The sequence below is a fragment of the Belonocnema kinseyi genome, chromosome 5, assembly GCF_010883055.1.
Source record: "Belonocnema kinseyi isolate 2016_QV_RU_SX_M_011 chromosome 5, B_treatae_v1, whole genome shotgun sequence".
NCBI classification, from domain to species: domain Eukaryota; kingdom Metazoa; phylum Arthropoda; class Insecta; order Hymenoptera; family Cynipidae; genus Belonocnema; species Belonocnema kinseyi.
In genome coordinates this window covers 52,439,160-52,452,226 of record NC_046661.1, presented here as the reverse complement: position 1 = coordinate 52,452,226, position 13,067 = coordinate 52,439,160, and the positions used below count along the sequence as shown (strand labels likewise).

At 31.5% G+C, this 13,067-nt stretch overlaps 1 protein-coding gene across 4 annotated transcripts in view; it reads left to right on the top strand.

The window, feature by feature from the left end:
* Positions 1 to 5,209: 5,209 nt before the first annotated feature.
* LOC117172619 (protein cramped) overlaps positions 5,210 to 13,067 on the top strand; it is a 26,005-nt gene continuing 18,147 nt past the window's right edge. For 2 of the 4 annotated variants that reach the window (XM_033360712.1, XM_033360713.1), the window contains exon 1: positions 5,210 to 5,802. The gene's annotated coding sequence lies outside the window, so the exon portion shown is untranslated. The remainder of the gene's footprint in view (positions 5,803 to 13,067) is intronic. The other 2 variants (XM_033360714.1, XM_033360715.1) reach the window with 2 other exon arrangements.

Here is a 13,067-nt window from a genome sequence, read left to right as displayed (position 1 = left end):
GCCTGCCCGGTGCAGCCGTACATAGGGATGGGGAGGGGAGGGACGTCAAATGACGCTGATCAATTGGGTCATCTGACTGCCTGACCGGACATTTTGGAAAAAGAGGAAATCATCTGAAAAACAGTTATTGGAATGTCGTTTACTGGATAATTTAAGATGAAAACAAAAATAGAACAATTTATTATGTAATTGCAAGCTGTTCATTTGGTCAGACGGAAAATTTCTTCCATTTGCGTGATTTGAGTTAGACATAACCTACAAAAATAATGCGAAATTAGACACAAAACAACACATAAGCTCCCCGCCGTAAAGATGGGACCTTACCTAGAGTTCTAAATTTCTCGGACATTTAAAATCCGGTCACGTTCTCGTGACTGGGACCGTCATTTTAAGACAACTTGAGAATTTACAGAGAATTTAAGAGAATAAAATTATATCAATAATAATAATAAATAATAATAATCAATATTTTCTTTATATCTTTAAACCTTATAATATTGTAAATTTATTTCCAAAAACTATGAATTGCAATAATAAAAGTTTCATAAAAATAAAACTACGAATAAAGTTAAATCTTATCGAAATACAATATCAAAATTTCTTTATAGCTGACATATTAAATTAAATAATTAAAATGAAGTAATGCAAAAATGTTAGATAAGTATTATTAGGCCTTTAAATATAAATGTATGAATTATTTTATTATATTTGTGTTTTACTTGTACAGATTATTAAGAACTGGCTTTTTAACTATTTAAGTAATATTTAAATTCATATTCAATACGCTAATATTACAATTTTATGTTTTGAAAAAATCAGTTATATATTTTTTCAAGTAGTTTATTTTACAACAAGTTAAAATAGTCTTATGTTCTAATCTGAAGATTTTAAAACATTTACGAACATGTTATTTTTTTTTTAACTTGAAGCTTTAAAACTGGATCATTCAAAGAAATAATGACCTCATATGTATACTAATTGTGCGAAGAAAAATGATTTTTAGAGACAAAAACTGTAGTCTTAACGTGTAAAACAGTCTTATGTTTATAAGAAATCTTTAAAATTCTAAAGCTTAATCTTATATTTTCAACAATATTATCACGATTTAAGTTCCATAACTCAAGTGTACATAGAAGAAATAATTAGAATATATTTGTACAAAGTACAAAATCCCTTTTCAAGATACGAACTATAGTCTTAATACGTAAAACACCTTGTTTTATGATAAAATTTTTAATACTATAACAATTTTCAAACTCAGTATCAAATATTCAAGAATATTTTTGCGTTTCAAATACCACTTGTAAATATTAATATAGGCCTAACAGGTAGAACATTATTATGTTTATAATAACCCTTTTTACACCATAAAATTCCTAAAACTCAGCATCAAATGTGAAAATAAATAAGAACTAATTGTACAAATAATTACGTAATGTCTTTAAAAAATTTTGATACTCCAAGCAATTACCATCTATTACATTTCATTCCGCAAATACGATTATTTACAAAAAATTTGGGAACAAATAATTGTTTAAATAAGTTAAATTTATTTAAACAATTATAAATTGTTTAAAAAGTCCTAGAAAATATTCAAATTGCCCATTTCAAAAATTGAAAATTTTCCCATGTTATTCAATGGGATTTTGAATTGTCCGATGACACGGGTTAACATTTGAATTTCGAAAAAAAATTACGGATTTTCTTTCTCTGAAAATGGAAGCTTTTTGGGAATTGACTTGCACTCTAGAGAAAAAAAAATAACAATGCTTTTTTGGATCACCCTGATATACCCCTCTATCAAGGGAATGCTCTTCGGTAACCATGTGACCAATCTAGTCCCCGGTTATGAACATTTTTTTTTGGTGTTCACTGTGTCCACACGGATTGAGATATCATGTTTAAACTTTGACAGATAAAATAAAAAGCACTAAAGAAGGTTTGTAAGCATCAATATATTAGTAATTTTAAAGAAAGTTTATTTATAAATGAATGGAATAGAATATTACCATTCGAGTTATAACACTTTGCAAATCATTCTACATCTTGAAAAAAATTAATATAAGCAATAAAGTTTTCACATTCGTTGCAAATCAACAAATAAGTCTCTACACACTCGTAACCTATCATTATTTTTCGGGCATTTTTAGTGATTTATAGCGGAGGAAAAAGAAACTTTGAACGTCGATAAAGTCGAGCTCAAGTGACTAAGTTCATGCATGAAATTTTTGTGTGAAATGATTTTCATTTTTTTGGTCCTAAAAATAAAAGATAAATTTCAAATTGGAAACTTATCAACACCAGCAATGTGCTAAATTTAGTCGTCGGAGTTCTCCAACCAACTTCCATAATTCTTGACGTTGAATCGATCAGCTGATAACTATTGTTTACAGTGAACTGACCAGCGGGACTCAGCGTCGAACTAGCCCTGTCTTTCGCCCCCGGGCGAAATTTTATTTTTCTTCTTAGAATTGTTTCACACCAGTACAAAAAATCCACAAGAATATATAACCATTTGAAAATTTTAATGATTTTCTGAAGATGCACATTTTTCAAGATGGGACTTGGACGGATTTTCGAGTATCACATTCTAAGATGTTCCTCGATTTTTTTAAATCGAGGCATGTACTTGATCGACGTTAAAAGGTTATTCTCTATTCCGGTAGTATTTTACTAGAAAAACTTTCTTCGTAATTATGAACATTTTGATATATACAAACGTTCCTTAGTGCTTTTTGTATAACTTCCTAAATCCTGAACACGACATCTCAATCCGTCACGTGATCTCGATTTTATCGACGTTCAAAGTTTCCTTTTTCCCCGGAAGTAATCGCTAAAAATGCTTCAAAAATAATGATAGGTTACGTGTGTGCAGATACTAAATTTTTGATTTGCAACGAATGTGCAAATTTTACTGCTTATATTAATTTTTTTAAGTTCTAGACGATTTAGTCCAAAATTTGTGTTAGTTCTCAATGTACGCGAATCAAACAATCTGAAATGCATCAAACCAAACATTATCTGCAAAGAGCTGTAACTCGAATGGTAATATTTAATTTCATCAATTTATGAATAAACTTCTTTTTACATTATAAACATATTGATGTATACAAACGTTCTTTAGTGTCTTTTATTAAATCTGTCAAATTTTAAACAGGATATCTCAATCCGTGTGGACACAGTGAGCACCAAAAAAATGTTCATAACCGGGAAATAGTTTGCTCACGTGGTCCCCGAAGAGCATGCCCTTAAATGCCTCATAGAAACTTATACAAATGGAAAATAGGATATATAGAACCGTATAGAAATGATAAAATTTCGATATAGTTCTATATATCCTTTTTTGCATTTCTAAAGATTTCCATAAGACATTTAATGCAGGGATATGGATTCATTTCCATAATAGGCAATTATAATTTAATATGTTATATTATGACAATTAAGATTCATTATTGCACCTGTAAAATAAGACCGGTTATTCCTAAAATTGTGTACGTTGTACGTTCAACATAACACCTGTAAAATAAGACCGGTTATTCCTAAAATTGTGTACGTTGTACGTTCAACATAATTATCGATAAAAATATGTTATTTTATTGCTCAAATCATATCTACTCTTCCCGCCCCATTACAAAGTAACAATTTTTATAAAATATCCATTTATTATAAAGAAAATAGCCAGATAATTAAATTCAATTTAATGTTTCAAAAAAGTTTAATTATTTTAATCTTTTCCATTCCTTCTTTTGCAGTCTTCAATTTTTTTATTGCTCCAATACCTTTTTGTTAAATATTGCGAAGTCGATTAAAAGGAATATAAACATGTATTTCATCATTATCTGCACCCTATCGAAAGAAATCTCTGAGTTTTCTTTAGCGAAATAGCTTGGCCCATTTGAGTCTATAAACGAAGTCGATTTGAAACAAAATAGTCTCGGAGATAGTTTGAGAGATTTGGGTCCTTTTCAAGATCCTTTTAGTGGTCCTTTTAAGAGTAGTGCGGCGGTAATATAATGTTCCTTTTGGATTCGTCACGTACCGGGCGGGCAGAGTTATTTACAGTAGTTGGTCGTGGCTAATCCGCTCTCCCTTTTTAAATTTCTCTTCAAATTAATAACACTTTTTTTTAATTGATGAATTTTCTCATTATACTTATTTATAATTATAACTTATATACTGATATACAATTTTTTAATTGAATTCAAAAATGTTGTCTTTTTTGACGTATCTCATTCCATTTACGAGAAACGTTCTATTAATTCCAATTTTAAGCATTAAAAAAAAAGTTAGATATCTGAAGTCATCGAAACCCGTAGATTCCGAATTATTATGTTTTAGACTGTTAATATGAAATTAAAGAAAATCTACTTCTAAATTTTAATCCTAAAGCTTAACAAAGGACCCTTGAGTGTGGGCTACTCTATTGAGATAGCCTCTCTGCTTGTTATTTATGATCGTATTCTTATTTCAATTTCGGAAAGGATATTTTAAATCCTTCAGACCATTTAAACGAGCTTCCTGAACGTTTAAAAATATCTACCTGAGTGCCTGCGGAGAATTTCTCTGAGCTTGTTTGACCTAAAGAATTTTTAGTATATACTCGAAGATTCTTTTCGGTAGGGCAGTCTATTTTTTTCTCATCTTACAATAATTTATGCACTTCAACGCGAATTGCGTGCAAAAATGATTAAAAATGTATTTAATTACTTTCAATTAGTTATTCCTTCTTATTTTAAATTTTACCGCATTTACCTATTTACAACACATGACCTATAAATGACGGGTAATGGTGCACTTACATCTCCGCCCGTCCAACCGGTGTAGGCAGAAAGTCCATAAGAGTAAAAGAGATAGAGAGCGGAAAGTTGGACAAAAAGTACTCTTGGTCTCTTTTACTCTCATGGGCTTTCTGCCTGTGCCGGTAAGATGGACAGAGGTATATAAATGCACCATGAAAGACGGCCAGGACGCTGTCAGTCCCATCACAAGTTGTCTCCGTCTTCGCAACCCTGGTAATAACGTGATTACCACATGTCCGGTCAGGTGACCGTCAGATTACCGGAAATCGGTCATCTATCGGTTACTCCCCATCTCTACACATGAACCATTTTCAACTCTCGGTCAAAGATATTCTTCTCGTTGATAGACGGCTGATTTACCGTAAGCTACGAAATGCTATGCAAAATCTCCGTAATATGTCAGTTCTGTCTTACTTCACTTGCGGGAAACTTGCCAAAACCTCGCGATGTAAACTTTCGAACCTTTCACTTCAAACATTAGGCAAGTTTGCTGCAAACTATTTGGCTATCTGGGTTAACGGGTCAACTGAAATATTTAGTAAATCATAGAAATGATTGTCATTTTCTTCCACATTTGTTTACGTGTTAATTTGCCGCCTTTTGTAAAGAGAGGGTAGGTTGTGATGGTTTGACTGTTTTGGTCATTATCCTTTTTGTGTCCTCCGATTTTCAATACAGAATTCGTGTCATCTAAAGTTTAGACAATTTTGAAAACATAATTACAAACAGTGAATCATAATCTAAATACTCGTAGTTTTTGTAACAAAATGAGTTTCTTAAAATGTTCACACTTATCAGCGTTTTCATCGCTTATGAACATATGATGGCTTTGAAACAGTCGGCATCACATTGTGATTTGCAAAGTGACTTTGTTTTTAAATTGTTGAAACACTTGATAGAAGTTGTGCTGAAATGTGAGATGCTTATCGGAAATTGGCTTATCATTGAAACGACGAGTTTTGTAAAACGACTCATTACTTCAGATTCTTGCAGATATCGAGAGGTTAGTTTTTCATTCTGATTTTTCAATGGTATCTGCAATTTCCAATGGTATTTAATACTTTTTTATTGTTTTCAAATAAGAATGTACTTATTATGGATTCTACCCAATAAGAAGGCTTGCATTAATCGGGATTAAAAAATTAATTCACTTAAATACCTGATTTTTGTGGTTGTCTCCTAAACCGTAAAGGAAATAGATATGAGAAAAAATGCATCCCCCTCAATGCACCTCGAAAAATTTTACAAAACAGTACTGAATGGAATTGATAAATACAAAAATTTGTAGTCAGGATCAATAAAATTAAAACTTAGAAGTTTTTCATTTGTATAAATGAATAAAAGTATTTCTTGCGGTTTAACGTAATTATTATCCATTAATTGTATTATTTACTAAATTATTCATCCATTTAGTATTATCAATTCATTTTCATTTTGTTTGTATCTTGGCTTTCACCTAATTATTAATTTATTATTATTATTACTCCATGTGTATATATTTTTCACCTTTCACTTTACTTATGGCTTATACATTTAGAAAGTATATTATATTTATCGCTATTTGTATTTATATCAAGATATAAAAAAACGTATAAGATTCATGAAACTTGAAGCTTCTAAACTTATATTACATAAAAAAGCATTAGAAATATTTCAAACCGATATTTTCGAAAGTTACTACAGTCAAACCCCGTTTATTGCAACTCCTTCGAAACGTAAACACCTCTCGTCTATTGCAACTCGAGAGGGGACCCCACCTCTCTACGTATACGGAAGGTGGTCTCACAATACATTCCCGCTTCCGCGCTGTCATTAGCTACACGGAACATATGACCATCAGTGGCGAGAGTTGGGGAAGTTGCGATAGACGAGTGTCTTGGATTGCAATAACCGAGGTTTGCAATAAACAAGTCTTGCAATAAACGTGGTTTGACTTCCCGCCCAACACGGGACCTGGGAGAGGGGTAGGGGTGCGACCAAAATTATTTCTCTGACTAGATAGAGGGTGCCTTCCCGCCCGCCACGAGACGTTGGAAAGGAATAGGGGTTTCACCAAAAATTTTCTGTGAGCAGTCGCAGGGGTGCCTTCCCGTCGCCTCCCCATGAGACGTTGGAAAGGGGTCGGTGTTCGGCCAAAATTATTTCTGTGAACAGTCAGAGGGGTGCCTTCTCGCCCGCCACGAGACGTTGGAAAGGGATAGGAGTTCGACCAAAAATATTTCTGTAAACAATCAGAGGGGTGCCCCCCCACGAGATGTTGGAAAGGGGCCGGGGTTCGACCAAAATTGTTTCTGTGAACAGTCAGAGGCATTCCTTTCCGCCCCACGAGACGTTGGAAAGGGGTAGAGGTTCGACCAAAATTATTTCTGTGAACAGTCAGAGGGGAACCTTCTCGTCCGCTACGAGACGTTGGAAAGAGATAGGAGTTCGACCAAAATTATTTCTGTAAACAATCAGAGCCCCCCCCCCTCCACACGAGATGTTGGAAAGGGGGTTGGGGTTCGACCAAAATTATTTCTGTGAACAGTCAGAGGGGTGCCTTTCCGCCCCACGAGACGTTTGAAAGGGGTCGGGGTTCGACAAAAATTATTTCTTTAAACAGTCAGAGGGGTGCTTTGCCGACCACACCAGACGTTGGAAAGGGGTCGGGGATGATTTTGCGTTTCAGTGATCGTACCTTAAGTTTTTCTAGATTGCCCGAAGTTCTAAAAATCAAGTTATCTAATATGAAATAAAAAATATTGAAATAATCAAGTGTATACTTAATAATTAATTGCCTTTTACGAATGTCAATTAGTTCAAAATATAGTGTACACTTTTATTCAAGTGACAGTTTTAAAAGCTTTTAATTTTATAATATAACTGATATTTCGAATATACCTTCAACTACTTCAACATGAAAAGAAAGTCATTCGTCAGGTACGAGTTTTTCCAGCGTTTAGTATTTTCTTGCAGTTTTCCTGCCAAGCAAATAGGGGAACTAGAATTAATTTGGATTTCACCTTCCTTATGAATCTGCTACAAGTTCCTTTATTAGTAACATATGATGCTTTCTTCAAATTTCCATCTGAATTGAATCTAAAATTTTCACGTATAATTCATTATCACTTTCAAGTAAAATCACTGACAGGCAAAATCACTTATTAACATCAAAGTCAACTTTCAACATAAACTTTTTTCAACCGAAGATAAAAAGCACACTATTTGATAACTTATTATTATTACAGAGTACTTTGTACTGCGCAAAACTTTAAGCACAGCATTTTTTAAATTGACAGCATTATCTCAAAAACAATGAAAATCTAAATGGCATTCAGCTTTACAAAGATAATCTTAGCCGCTGATTTTCACCCAACGAAAGTACTGAAGATTAATCTTTTCGCCAATTATCCACAGAACTAAATTGTTTTAAAACGTCTTGAAATTTTTTAATTCATTCCCTCGTTATTTTTGATAAAACCAGTTCTGACTTCTTTTGACTTGTAGAACAGTTGATAATGAGTCTATTACGAGGCGCCAAAGCACTACTATGCCGGCCGAGGGGCGGCTAGCCTCCCCCGCAACACATTCAAAAAGGGGTATTTAAGGATTATTTTGTGCAAGTTTCGTGAAAATCCGTGCTGTCAGAAAAAGATCTTGGGGTACGAACACGGGCTATTTTTGAAAAAATGTCATTTAAAAATTCGCATATCTCACCATGTAGTGGATAAAGTCGAAAACCCACAAAACGAAGTCAGAGCTCGCTTCAAGACAAACAAATTGCGACTTTTCAGATCCTCCACGGTCTCTAATTAACGTTACAGTAGCGTCCAAAATATACCCTAATTTTTTCGAAAAATTGCAAGTCCTAATTGCTCTGTACACACGCTGCGATTGCGCAAAAGCATTAAGACGAATTTTTCAATTAAAGTTAGAATAATAACGAAAAAATGCGACCTTTTGGCTCAAAATTGATCAAGACTGAAGGTAATCTGGTGTAAACTGTTCGAAGTAATCTTGTGTACCTGTAATTTTGTGTAATCCTGTGTATTATTTTGAAATCCTATGTAATCTATGTAATCCCTACAATCATGTGTAATCCTATCTAATCTATTGTAATCTCATGTAATCTGTTTTAATCCCATGTAATCTCGTTTAATCCCGCGTCGTAATGTGTAATCCCATGTAATCTTGTGTAATATACCTTATATTTGACATCCGATGTAATCTGTATATTCCCTGTAATCTTATATGAAGTTTACTTCTATTAGTAAAAAATATCGTGGGAGAAAATTTTTATTTTTGTTAAGAAATCATAATTCGATTTCTACTCGCTATTCAAACCAGTTTTTGAAAACCTAAATACTTGTACCCTCAAAATTCTCTGTTGATTTACTCATAATTGGACAACTTTTTTTTGCATCATACCCTGATGATTAGTATTCAGCAACTTAATATCTCAGGAGCAAGTTTTTATTTATTTTTTTAACTTAAAATTTCAAGTCTTATCGAAATCCGCAGTCGAGTTTGCTCGAATTTTAGACTAATGTCACTTATAATTGTAATAGGGTTGTTTCGCGATTTTAGATAAAATAATGTTTTAATACATAATTTTAATCTGAATCGAAGATGCGTTATAATTTTTTTTCTATTATGTCATTCAACATGAAAAAATTATTAAAGATTGAAGGCGGTAAAACACTTATTCAAATTGGTTTCTATTGTACTCTATTGGGTTTTACGAAACCCTCCTTTGACATTTTTTTAAACAATATTTTGGGACTTCTATTTTCGATGTGCATATAAACTAAACACAAGCAGAGAAAAAGATATTTGAGAATCACTGACACGTGAGCTGTGATTGGTGAAAAATCCGACCCCTTTGACGTCAAAGGGGCCCTCCAATGGACATCGTGATACAAAATTCATATTTCAACAATAAATTAAAAATAGTTAACAATATATAAAAAATATTCTATGGTCGTTTTTAAAATTAGAATTTTATATACTATAAGATCCATTTATTGGAAAAATTATATCTGAATTTGGAAACAACCCTATTGTCAACTTCCACATCTATGTCCTCGAGACTGGATAACTTATGCTAATCAAACTTTTTTGGCATCAATTCAGTAAACATTCAACTCGGGAATTAAATATAATTTGTACATCAATACGATGCAGTTTTGTTTATAAGAACTAATTGATCAATAAACAAATTATTTGTATTCTGTGATTCTCCGTGCATTGATTTAAAACAATATGATGTTACGTTCTGGCGTTAAGGCTCTTCAAAGTTTAATGCACTTTAACGTAAAATCACTCATATAAAAATCGGACCAAAATTGATGCTTTTAGAATTTGTTGAACAAAAAAATTGAATTTCCTGATTTTTTCCAGTTTAAATTCGTAATTTCAGAATAAGCAAGAAAATTTTGTTGTTAATGTCTACACTGTGTGAAGAAGTGTAACCAGATGAATAAGTTTTATATTTAAAAAAACGCCTTAGTTTTTATTCAAAATAGGGAGGGCGTTAATATTTTTTTATTGTAAGTTTTATCAAATTAGAATTCCCAATATTTAATTTCAAATATTTGTCCGAATGTTTATTAAAAAATACTAAACACTTCGTAAAAATAACTGTATTATTCGTTTTTATGATATTTGAATATATTTTGGCTTGATTAATTATTATACTTTAATTTGTCAAAAAACTGAAATAAATCAGTTTTCCTACCTATTATTTTTCACGTTCCGTTTTACTTATTATAAAATATATCAATTATTCAATATTAATGTAAATGATAAATGATTAAATTCTAAAATATTTTTTATTTATTTAGAGAACTTCATTTTCATCACTAAAAAATGATATTGTTTCCTTTATAATTTTTTTTCACTATTTTCTCTTATTTTTATGACCTATTTATTTAAAAAGATCCATACTCAAATATTTTTTTCATAATTTTTTAAAAATTCATTCTGCTTTCTTGTATTTGTCGCAGTAGCAAATAATTTTCAATCGTTCATGAAAGGAATTATTTCCTATTGAAACTTTTGAAGCGTTTAAAATTGAATAAAAATTTATAATTGTACGCACTGGAAATTGAAATTTTCATAATCTTATGGTATCAAATAATCAGGGTGGTAGACGCTCAGGGAAAACCTGAAAATCTGAAGAAATTCCAAGAATTTCGTAAAATAAACTTGCATCATTTAAGAAATTTAGATTAAAGTAAAATCCAAATTAAAAATCCTATTTAACGTTCAATAATAAAATTGATGCAAACTCCTGTAAAAAAACAAGAATCCAAGGACCAAATTTGGACCACAACAAACAAAACAAAAAAATCCTATTGTAATCTGAAAAAAAAAATAATTTTCGGACAAAAATAAAAAAGAGGAAAGAAAAATAAGAAGGGAGCCAACCACATCCCCTTCCTTCTTTTTTTCTTTTTTTCGTCTTCTTATTTTTATTATCATCAAATTACAGTTCAAAATAAAAAATAAAATTGCATTACCAACGTTTCGGTACTCGTACAGTACCCTTATCAAGGCAAGAAAAATATAATAGATAGAAATTGACAGCACCCACAAACAGGTGCTCTCTCTCTTTGATACCTGAGAATCGAATCAAATCAAAAAAGAAGAAAGAAAGAAAAAAAGAAGGATTTTTCTTTCCTCTTTTTTTATTTTTGTCCGAAAATTTTTTTTTTACATTCTCATCATTTATGATTGAGAAAGTATTAGAATTGTCAGAAATTCGACATCACACTTTTTCAACGGATCTCCACGTTTCAAGAACCCCTGAATCCGAAGATCAGGTTTTCACGATGGCGTCTGTCTATCCGCCCGGCCGTCCGTAAACACGATAACTCTCGAAAAAATGAACGAATCAAATCCATCTTTGGCACACTTTTTGTAGGTCCTAAAAGAAAGGACGAGTTCGTTAACAAGCCTTTTTTAATAAAAATTCAAAAAGTGTGCGCATTTAAACAATTTTTTAGACCACTTTTTTCTGAATTTGAAAATTCTATATATGGGTATTTATAGTATTAAAAAGAAAAACAATTTATCCTTATGACTTTTTTCGATAAAAAGAAAATTCTCAGAGATATAGCGTTTTCAAATTTTTTTAAATCAACCGAAAATCAAAATTTTAAGCCAAAAACGCACGATATGAAAAAAAGTCAAGATAAGAAAGACATTTCTTTTTAAAAGACTACAAGATTATCATGACAATTTTTTTGGATTTTCTTCAAAAATCAAAAATTCAAATTTTGATTGCACAAAAAAATAATGAAAAATAAAAAATTACATTTGTAGACAAACTATGTAGGATACGAAAAAATACGAATTAACAAAAATTGTTACCAAAAAAAGATCTACAATTTCGTTAAGTATCACTTCTTGATAGGACGCGTACCTTTTGTTTTATTCGTGAAAAAAACGTTGAAAAAAAAAATAAATAAAAAAAAAGTCTGGAAAACGACGAAAGTTACGAGAAAAAAATTCAACAAAACCTGTTTACAAATGTCTGTCGGAAATCGAGCGCGCAGCGCGAGTGGTTGAGAATGTGTACGTCAAAGCCTACAGAGCTTTGAGAAACTTAATCTTTAACCATACTTAATTAAGTAGACAGTTCAGAATATGAAGACGCATATAAATACTGCCATCTAAAAGAGATCTTTTTGATAAAGTTTTTTTCAAGCATTCCAAATGCAAAGAATAAATATCCAAGCAAAATTCAGATAATTTTTGTAAGAGGTACTTTAAAGAACTGTCGAGAATAATAAATTTCAAATGTTACAAATTTAATTTCAAACTATTATGTTCTATTTGTCGAAGATTTAATTTCAAAAATGTTACTAGATTAGAATTCTGGTATTTAAATAATAATTGTCAGGGAAAAATCGGGAAATTTTTAAAATCAAGTTTTGCGGTCATCCTATAATTGAAAAAGTTCGATATTTTAGAATTTCACGTTGAAAACAGTAAAAGTTGAATATTTTAAAATCTAAAATATGGAAAAATTTGAACAATTTCAGGTTTATATGTTATAAATCTGACAATATTTCAAATTGAACAATGTCTATTCAAGAATTTATTCAGATTCTGCAATTAAAATGATAAACCTAGTGAATTTAATATATCTTTAGATTTAAATATTAATTAGAAATATATATATATGGATCGGCGGGATCTCGTGACCTTTGGGTGGACGGAGCGACTGAATCACGACTTGCTAGACTGCTACGATGCGAGTGTGGCCCGTGAACGGGGTTACAT